This window comes from Salmo trutta, chromosome 16 (assembly GCF_901001165.1).
Source record: "Salmo trutta chromosome 16, fSalTru1.1, whole genome shotgun sequence".
In the NCBI taxonomy this organism is placed as follows: domain Eukaryota; kingdom Metazoa; phylum Chordata; class Actinopteri; order Salmoniformes; family Salmonidae; genus Salmo; species Salmo trutta.
The window spans coordinates 26,361,755-26,371,319 of NC_042972.1; the positions used below are offsets into that span (position 1 = coordinate 26,361,755).

The following is a 9,565-nucleotide window of genomic DNA, read 5'->3' on the forward strand; positions in this document are numbered from 1 at the left end:
AAACGGAGCCTTTTATTTGGCGACCCAAAAGCACACGGCACAAACTAACACGAAATACAAATAAGGGTTTAACATAACCCAGCGTAACCAGCCTAACGTGCGCATTCATGTACAGATAAACAATCACTCACAAACAAAAATGGGGGAACAGAGGGTTAAATAATGAACAGGTAATTGGGGAATTGAAATCAGGTTTGTAAGACAAAGACAAAACAAATGGAAAATGAAAAGTGGATCGGCGATGGCTAGAAGGCCGGTGATGTCGACCGCAGAACGTCGCCCGAACAAGGAGAGGGGCCGACTTCGGCGGAAGTCGTGACATGTAAAAGAAATACGGCCATGCAAATTTAAAAAATAATCGTCCTCCCTCATCATAAACAGCACTGACCGCCACTGATGTAATCAGAAAAGTAATTATTTATTATGAGAGTGCCTTGTTGCAAACCGGATACATGTTTTGGAATATTTGTGTTATGTATAGGCTTCCTTCTTTCCCTCTGTCAATTAGGTTAGTATTGTGGAGTTTAACCTTTCTTGGCGTATGCAGCATTATTAGTTATTGTTTATGGCCCTTTTCTGCAAAAAATGTGGCAGAGCAATTCACTTTTTGTCCTGAATACAAAGCGTTATGTTTGGGCAAATCCAATACAACACATTACTCAGTACCATTCTCCATATTTTCAAGCATAGTGATGGCTGCATCATGTTATGGGTATGCTAGTAATCGTTAAGGACTGGGGAGTTTTTCAGGATAAAAAATAAATGGAATGGAGTTAAGCACAGGCAAAATCCTAGAGGAAAACCTGGTTCAGTCTGCTTTCCACCAGACACTGGGAGATGAATTCAACACAAGGCCAAATCTACATTGGAGTTGCTTACCAAGAAGACAGTGAATGTTCCTGAGTGGGCTAGTTACAGTTTTTACTTAAATCTACCTGAAAATCTATGGCAAGACCTGAAAATGGTTGTCTAGCAATGATCAACAACCAATTTGACAGAGCTTGAAGAATATTGAAAGGAATAATGGGCAAATGTTGCACAATGCTGAGGTGGAACGCTCCTACAGACTTACCAAGAAAAACTCAGCTGTAATCGCTGCCAAACGTGCTTCAATAAAGTATTGACTCAGGGGTGTAAATACTTATGTAAATTTGATATTTCTGTATTTTATATTGAATACATTTTGTTAAAATCTATAAAAACATGTTTTCACTTTTTTATTATGGGGTATTATGTGTAGATTGGTGAGAAACAAATCTATTGAATCAATTTTGATTTCAGGCTGTAACACCACAAAATGTGGACTAAGTCAAGGGGTATGAATACATTGTGAAGGCATTGATTGTTTGATTAATTTTATGCTACACAAAGATAAATAACATACATTTTTCTAATGTGGCCTTTAAACTTTTAACTAGGCTCTCAAAGAAAGGCCTTATGATATATGAAATTATTGTCATAAATCACTACATTTCAAAGGTTAGTAAGGCTCGTAGAACCATTCATAGACGATTCTAGGAAGAAGCCTCCAAAGATAAAATGGTTCTCGGTAGATCCCTTCATAGAGGGTTCTAGGGAGAACAATATACAGGGGTTCTATGAAGAACCCTACATAGACGGTTCTATGTAGAACCCTTTACAAAAAGGGTTCCCCTATGACCCTCAAACTCAACTATGGACCTCGAAGCCAGTTCCACTGCATTTTTTCATTGTTAACCCTCTAAGGGACTAATTTAGACCTGAGACACCAGGTGGGTGCAATTACTTATCAGGTAGAACAGAAAACCAGCAGGCTCCGGACCTCATAGGGTACGAGTTGAAAACTCCTGCCCAATGGGGACAAACCTAAGAACCCTATACGGTTAAATTTAGCAACTTTTTTTTCTAAGAGTGTACAGGCCAGTCATGGTAATGAGTATTTTGTAATTTTTTTAACCTTTTTAACTAGGCAAGTTAGTTAAGAACAAATTCTTATTTTCATTGACGGCCTAGGAACAGTGGGTTAACTGCCTTGTTCAGGGGCAGAACGACAGATTTTTACCCTGTCAGCTCGGGGATTCGATTTTGCAACCTTCCGGTATAGGATCAGCATGATAGATGTAGGCCAGTCATGGTAATGAGTATAGGATCAGCATGATAGATGTAGATGTGTAGATGGTAAGGTTCTCAACGCAGTGGTCAACCTGTCTATTGGTGTTAGAAAAGTAGGGTTGTTTGTGTGTGTATGTGTGGTGTATGTGTGTGTGCATGCGTGCCTGCAAGAAAGAAAGAAAGAAAGAAAGAAAGAAAGAAAGAAAGAAAGAAAGAAAGAAAGAAAGAAAGAAAGAAAGAAAGAGAGAAAAGGAGAGGCACTGTAGAGCAGGAGAGAGAGAGCTTTGGCAATATGTTTCCATATGTTTTGGCAATATATACATTGTTACGTCATGCCAATAAAGCACATTTATTTTAATTGAATTGAATTGAGAGAGAGAGAGAGAGAGAGGCACTAGAGAGAGAGAGAGGCAGTAGAGAGAGAGAGAGGCACTAGAGAGCGAGAGAGAGGCACTAGAGAGCGAGAGAGAGGCACTAGAGAGCGAGAGAGAGGCATTGGAGATAGTGAGAGAGAGAGAGGCACTGGAGATAGAGAGAAAGAGAGATAGAGAGAAAGAGAGAGAGGCACTGGAGAGAGAGAGAGAGAGAGATGCACTGGAGAGCGAGAGAGGGTGAGAGGGGCACTGGAGATACTGAGAGAGAGAGCGAGCGAGGCACTGGAGATAGTGAGAGAAGGAGGGGCACTGGAGAGAGTAAGAGAAAAGAGAGAGAGAGAGAGAGCGAAGGGGAACACCTAACAGCTGGAGTCCTGGTCTGCTCTGCTCAGGGAGGCTGCAGGGGGGGAGGGAAATGGTGCAGGGATGAACCAGGGAATGTTTGGCAGATTTTCAAATAGGGTAAGAAATAAGCCTTTAACTCATTCTGATGACTGAAGGCAGGCAGAGACACATCTTGGATTCAGACTCTCCTGAGTCTTTGTTTTAAAGGGAGGGTGTCCTCCTCTCACTCCTATCACCTCAGGTCAACTTGTATCTTTAGTTACTTTTGAACTTCGGTAACAAAATGGAAACTTTGACCAAGTGAAACGTCTTCTTTTGAGACATGCCTCTAATATAATTCCTTGTCTGAATGCATGCTTTTTGTCATTGAGTAAAGCTTAGCATCTTTGGATTGCATTAGGGTTTATGAAGTAGAGGTTATTGTAGTAAACGTAAGACTTATTTGAAATATGAGTATCCCTTCAAGACAGACTTTTATTTTTTTTCTTATACCACTTGATATAGTATTGTATGCCTTTCTTGTTCTCGTATTACTGGTTTTAATTGTCCCCCATGGGGCCTGTGGATTGGTCTCCGTCCGTCCGTCCGTCTGTCAGTTCATGCGTACGTTATCTCAGACAGCACTGGCCTGATTTTGACCTAACTTGGGTAAATAATGCATCTTGCCATAGATATCTGGCATTTACAAATGTAATACCCTTGTTTGAACCAAGTATTGAGTTTATTTGTTATAATTAATTGGTATTATATTTAAAAGATGATTGAATTGCTCCTAAACTGTAATGTTGTTAATGCATTATGCTTTTTGAAGAAATATTTATTTAATGTATAAGTGAATAGTTTGTTTTACTTTGAAGTTTAAGTTTTGACCAATAAGGTTGCTTGTTAAGTTGTGGCCAATGGGAGTTGACCTGGTTAACGGGAGGCCTGGGAAAAAGAGAGGGAAAAAGACGTTGATAAAAGGATGGACGTTTTACGTTAGGACGGTTGGTGAAAAAAAATTATAAAAGAAGATGACAGAACTAGAACAAAACCCATACCTACTAAGACATGAAGGGAAATAAATATTTTATTTTATAAAAGAGTTGTTATAATTTTGTTAAAACTTAGTTAAGACTGAAGCTACCGTCTCGTCGTGGAGGTATTTGCCAGCCTTGAGGTTAGCCTAGCATCGTGTGACACCGGGAGATAATTGCTTGGGAAGCTTAACGAGTTCGTGTTCCCATGGGATATCGGTTACGGCTAAGGAGTACTGTCTGCATGGGTAGCTGTGCTTGCCTTGGACTTTGTGAGGAAACCTGCATGGAACTGCCATACTTCGCTGAGGGAATATCTACCAAGTAGTGAGTAACCACAACGTGAGGTGCTTCTGGATATTTTTGGGTGTCGTCATTTTGTTTTTGCTCCAAGGCGCGCCAACGGTTTATTTAAGCAAACTTGAAATAATTTGGACACGGGTTGTGCACGACTCATTGGGGTTTATTATTTTGTATTTCTTTTGATGTTGTGTCTGAAAATGTATTAATACACATATGGAACGTTATGTATGTTGCCTTGGTGGAGTCATTGATTGTTTAAATTTAATGCATGGGATGGTTTATCCTGATTCAATAACAGAAACCTATAATCATTTCATCTGAAGTTAATACCCTATTGTCATAACCCTAGAGAGTTTACAATAGGAATTCTTATTGGAGATGTCCTTCTCACCTAACATCCCATGCTGTTGAGGCACTCTACATAAGTTAATATTGTGAGAGTCATATATGAGCCTGGTGAGAGGGTTACACAAAATTACACTGATTGGCCCAAGGCGGGAGCAATAGTAATTAACTGAACTTTACGAGTCACACCTGAGAGTAAGAGACGAAACGAGAGGGATATCTGGGCCCAAAATCTGTCTTCTCCAGCAAGTGACGTTTTTTCTTTGGCACATGACATGGAGTACAGGGAGTGGATTAGCTAAAGAGACTGCAACATCTGCCAAGCTCACCAGGCCAGTTAACCAAGCTTTCATATGGCCCGCTTGTGCCAGTACATTTTCAAACTCCAAAACAGAAGATATTTGTATTTAATCCTTCACAATCTTTCTGACATCTGACGCTTCACACTTGTTATTAACCAGCATTCGGTTTCCAAGCGGAGGCAAGAATGTCAAAGCCTTGTCTGGAGTGAGCCCTGCCTAATTAGGCTAGGCTACATCCTGGATACTCGCACCAGACCGTTCTCAGTGAAGGCGGGAACCCATAATTTCAGAGTTGAACATCGGCATGCACATTCAAGAGTCCTCCACCTGCTTTTCAGTCTATTTTCATATCAGAGACAGCGATGTCATTATTAGCAACGAATGGTTTACTTAGGTCTACACTATGGAGCTGCTTGCTTGTCAAGACATGAACATTATTTGCACAAATCACTTGTTGGTTAAATACAAAATAAATATTGTAATAATGCTATATAATGCTTTTCAGTGTTGTATGGCTTATTTCTCAACTCCAATTCTTGCGCAATAGCGGAGGTGAATAAAGATGGCGGCCCCCATGTACATACCACAAATTACTCGTTTGTTAAGTTATCTGTATTGTACATTGCTCTCCTTCCTCTTTTTTGTGTCGTCATTAGCACAGTATGCATGATCTCAATTCTAGCTCCAAGACCCAGGCAATTAGAAAAAAGGAAAAAGTATATTGTGCTGATTTATTAGCACTTTGAACCATGTCGGGTGCCGTAGTTTTAAAAACTCAGCGGACAGTGGTGAAACAATGACGTCATATCTGAATTCCGACATCTTTATGCTCTATATTCACACAATTAGGCCCAAACTGTACTTCTAAACACTATTTATTTTTTACCTTAATTTAACTAGGCAAGTCAGTTAAGAACAAATTCTTATTTACAATGACAGCCTACCCCAGCCAAACCATAACCAGGACAACACTGCTCTATCGGACTCCCAATCACAGCCGGTTGTGATACAGCCTGGAATCGAACCAGGGTCTGTAGTGACGCCTCTAGCACTGAGATGCAGTGCCTTAGATCACTGTGCCACTCGGGAGCCCTGTAAAGAGCACATGATTTCATTAGTGGAGTGTTTTTTAAGACATTTAACAAGCAACAACATCATATTTAGAGTCTGTGATCTAGCTAACGATTACCCCATTGTGGTAAACAACCCAGAGGAGCAACCTCATGCTTCAGCCATGTAGCCACCAGGCTGCATTAGATAGGTGATTGTTCTTCAGCCATGTAGCCACCATGCTGCATCATACAGGTGACCATGTTTCAGCCATGTAGCCACCATGCTGCATCATACAGGTGACCATGCTTCAGCCATGTAGCCACCATGCTGCATCATACAGGTGACCATGCTTCAGCCATGTAGACACCATGCTGCATCAGACAGGTGATCATAATTATAGCTAAAATAGCATCAAAATGTTATTGGGCTCATTTCTGGAGGAGAATATTAGCTTTTATTAAACCATTTAAAATGTATCTGTCATCATTGAGAGATGGTTTTAGTTTTGTTTGCCAAACAATCAGTGTAAATATCAGATCTTATGGTTGGCTATAATATAAGGTATTTGCCCAGACTGGAAATGATGCGCTGCATCATTCATGGGGGACGACATATTTACTGTTGTATTGTTGAACTTTGGTGTTTCTTCATTTCTGCCATATTGCCTTCAAATATTTGGCACAATGAGTCCTATACATTCTAGCCAACACACTGTATTGACAGTTTCATGACCACTGTTGTATCTCATTCCATTCCAAATTAAGTTATATTTTGTACTTCACATTTTTTGACAGTTCTGCATGTGTTCCACAGCAGCATCAAGCGAACTGTTTACATCAGCTTCTTCTTGGGGCCCAGGTTGATGGCATGTCCTCACATCTTCTTGCGGCAGTTGACAGCATGAGGATGGAGGCGAGCATAGCACTTGTGGCAGATCATTTTGTCGCAGTTGTCCTTCTGGGCCAGCTGATGGCTCAAGAGATGGCATGATGATGCCTCCACACAGACACAGCACAAAATGCAGGGTGGACTCTTTCTGGATGTTGTAGTGTGACAAGGTGCGACCATCTTCAAGCTATTTGCCAGTGAAGATCAGACCCTGCTGATTAGGATGAATACCTTCCTTATCCTGGATCTTGGCCTTGACATTTTCAATAGCATCGCTGGGCTCAACCTCAAGGGTGATGTTTTTTTCCGTCAACGTCTTCACAAAGATCTGTGTCTTGGCAGGCCAGCCGCTAGCTGAGCCTCAACATATGTTTTAAACTCAAATTCCAGTAGCGCATTCGATAATTATCCTAAGAAATTCTTATGAATAAAACATGTCCTTTTAAACAGAAAAACACAAAAGGAGGCTGAGTAGGAGGAGGATGATAATTCCTGGGGAAGTTAGACCAGCACAACAGGCTCCCTGGAGACCAAACAGATGTTTACATTTGAGCTGCATCAAAGACACATCACAGACATGCCAGTGATGCCACTGAGCCCCAGGAAGGAAGGCCTGCCTAGCTTGTCACAGAAACGTCTTCTCAGGTTTGCTGCTTGACGGTGCTAAATTCATTAATGAGAAAGAATGAGCTGATTTGAGAGGAGAAGACAAGACAAGGACTTCCTTGTTGGAAATCGTATGACTTTTAAAACAAAGTTTCAAGATAGAGCGAATTGTCTGTGAGCTTTTGAAGTTTTTCTAAATTAACCTGTGAATAAATGAGACGCTCTGGAAACGTGGAATATTGGTGAGATTAATATGAAAGAGAGAACATTTGCCATATAAGTACAATATACAGTATATTAGGGGTCCCAAATAAGTGGCCTGCAGGCTGAACAGGATTTTATTTGGTCCCAATGTTATCTGAGCAAAACATTTTGTATACCAGTTAAAACTTTGGATAATAGTCAAAATAAAGAAAAACAACAAACACTTCAATGAGTAGGTGTGTCCAAACTTTTGACTGGTACTGTATATATAGATACAGTGACTTCAGAAAGTATTCACTGGCCTACACATATACCAATACCCCATATTACAATACCCCATAATGTCAAAGGGGAATTGTGTTTTTTAAAATGAAAAGCTGAAATGTCTTGAGTCAATAAGTATTCAACCACTCTGTTATGGCAAACCTAATAAGTTCAGGAGTAAAAATGTGCTTACCAAGTCACATAATAAGTTGCATAGTAGTGTTTAACATGATTTTTGAATGACTATGTCATCTCTGTACACCACACATACAATTATCTGTAAGGTCCCTCAGTCGAGCAGTGAATTTGAAACACAGATTCAACCCCAAAGATCAGGGTGTTTTCCAATGCCTCACATAGAAGATGGGTAAAAAACCTAAATAGCAGAAATGGAATATTTCCCTTTGAGCATGGTGAAGTTATTAATTACACTTTGGATGGTGTATCAATAACCCAGTCACTACAAAGATACAGGTGTCCTTCCTAACTCAGTTGCCGGAGAGGACGGAAAACACTCAGGGATTTGACTATGAGGTCAATGGCGACTTTAAAACAGTTACGAGTTTAATGGTTGTGATAGGAGAAAACTGAGGATGGATGTCACGACTTCTGCCGAAGTCGATGCCTCTCCTTGTTCGGGCAGTGTTCGGTGGTTGACGTCGCCGGTCTTCTAGCCATCGCCGATTCATTTTTCATTTTCCATTTGTTTTGTCTCGTTTTCTTTCCCACACACCTGGTTCTCATTTCCCTCATTATGTGTTGTGTATCTAACCCTCTGTTTCCCCCATGTCTTTGTGTGGTATTGTTTATCTGTTTTCATGTATGCGCACGTTAGGCTGGTTGCGCTGGGTTATGTTCAACCCGTATTTGTATTTTGTGTGTGTTTGTGCCGTGTGCTTTTGGTTCGCCAAATAAAAGGCTCCGTTTTGCTACCAAATATCTGCTCTCCTGCGCCTGACTTCCTACAGCCCTTCACGCATATCTTGACAGAATACCACACCCATTATGGAGTCAGCAGGAGCAGGTACCTATGGTAGCGGAGTTGAGGAGCGCGTCCAGGAGCACACGGCGTTGATTCACCATCTCGGCACCGCTGTGGACCGTGTCGTCCAGACGATGGATCGCTGGGAGAGATAGGGAGGTCCTCCAGTACCTCCCCCAGCACAACAGGGGTCCTCACTACTTGTCCCTCCTGTACCCAGTTCCAGTGGGATGCGTCTAGCCCTTCCCGGGGAGTATGATGGGTCGGCGGCACGGTGCCAGGGCTTCCTGCTACAGCTGGACCTCTACCTGGGCACCGTTTATCCAGCTCCCTCGGGAAGGGAGAGGGTGTCCGCCCTTGTCTCGTGCCTCTCGGGGAGAGCACTGGAGTGGGCCAACGCCGTGTGGGGAGAAGGAGATGCGGCGTTGGAGGACTTGTTCACCCGCCACTCTACCCTCGGGCGGGTGGTTGAATACTGCCCGGAAGCGGCGGGTGAACTTCGTGAAGTCCTCCAACGCCCAGGTGAACGTCTGTTCCACCTGAGCCGGGGGATGAGGAGCGCCCAGGAGTTCGCACTGGAATTTCGGACCTTGGCCGCCGGAGCGGGATGTAACGACAGGGCCTTCATCGCCCACTACCGTTGCAGGCTGCGCAAGGATGTCCGTTGGGAGTTGGCCTGCAGGGATACCACTCCTACCTTCGACCAGCTGGTGGACATGTCCATTCGGTTGGATAACCGGCTGGTCACACACGGACGTCCAGAGAGGGCTCTGTAGATTCCCGTTCCCAGCA

The 9,565-nt window shown here is 42.3% G+C and overlaps 1 pseudogene; it reads right to left on the minus strand.

Annotated features, from left to right (window-relative positions):
- LOC115151205 (ubiquitin-60S ribosomal protein L40-like) overlaps positions 1-8,874 on the minus strand; it is a 57,440-nt pseudogene extending 48,566 nt beyond the window's left edge.
- Positions 8,875-9,565: the final 691 nt, after the last annotated feature.